The sequence below is a fragment of the Leopardus geoffroyi genome, chromosome A3, assembly GCF_018350155.1.
Source record: "Leopardus geoffroyi isolate Oge1 chromosome A3, O.geoffroyi_Oge1_pat1.0, whole genome shotgun sequence".
In the NCBI taxonomy this organism is placed as follows: Eukaryota; Metazoa; Chordata; class Mammalia; order Carnivora; family Felidae; genus Leopardus; species Leopardus geoffroyi.
The window spans coordinates 593,878-594,827 of NC_059336.1; positions in this window are offsets into that span (position 1 = coordinate 593,878).

Consider the following 950-nt stretch of genomic DNA (forward strand, 5'->3'; position numbering starts at 1 on the left):
TCAGTCCTGCTTGTGCCTGCACCGCCAGGCAGGCCCCAGGCTCTCAGGGGGTGGGGCCTTCCCCCTGCAGCACAGGAGGGGTGGGGCCGTGGGGACCAGCCACGCAAGTAGACCCCAGCGTCTCTTCCTCTCTTCCTCGCGTGAGTAAACTGCTCTCAGCGCCCGGCTGCTTCATGGTTTCCTTGGCAACTCCGATGCCAGGATGCAGGGGCAGAAGTGTTTGGACTTTTACCCGAGTGGCTGGTGCTGTGATGAGCTTTGCTCTCCCCTGGGATTGGGAACCAGAGCTGGTGTTCTGCTGAACACTCAAAATCTTTGGCATCCCTTGGCTTGTACGTGTGTCACGCCAGTCCCTGTGGCCACATGGCCGTCTCCCCTTTGTGTGTGTCTCTATGGGACACGAGACGTTGGATTCGGGGTCCAGCCTAATACAACATGGCCTCGTCGTAACTAGCGACGCCTGCAACAACGCTATTTCCAAGTAAGGTCACACTCTGAGTTACTGGGAGTTGAGATGTCAACATATTTTGGAGAGGGACACAATTCAGCCGCAACCAGAAGTTGCAGACATACAATTCATAGCTTTATTTTTTTAAGGGTTTATTTGTTTTTAAGTATTTCTACACCCAACGTAGGGCTTAGACTCACAACCCTGAGATTAAGAGTCACGTGCTCCACTGACTGAGCCCGCCAGGTGCCCCAGTATAATTAACTTTAAGACATTCGTGCATGTAGGGGCGCCTGGGGGGGCTCAGTCAGCTGAGCGTCTGACTTCGGCTCAGGTCATGATCTCACGGTTCGTGAGTTCGAGCCCCGCGTCGGGCTCCGTGCGGACAGCTCGGAGCCTGGAGCCTGCTTCGGATTCTGTGTCTCCCTCTCTCTCTGCCCCTCCCCTGCTCATGCTCTGTCTCTCTCTGTCTCAAAAATAAATAAAAACATTAACAAAAAAA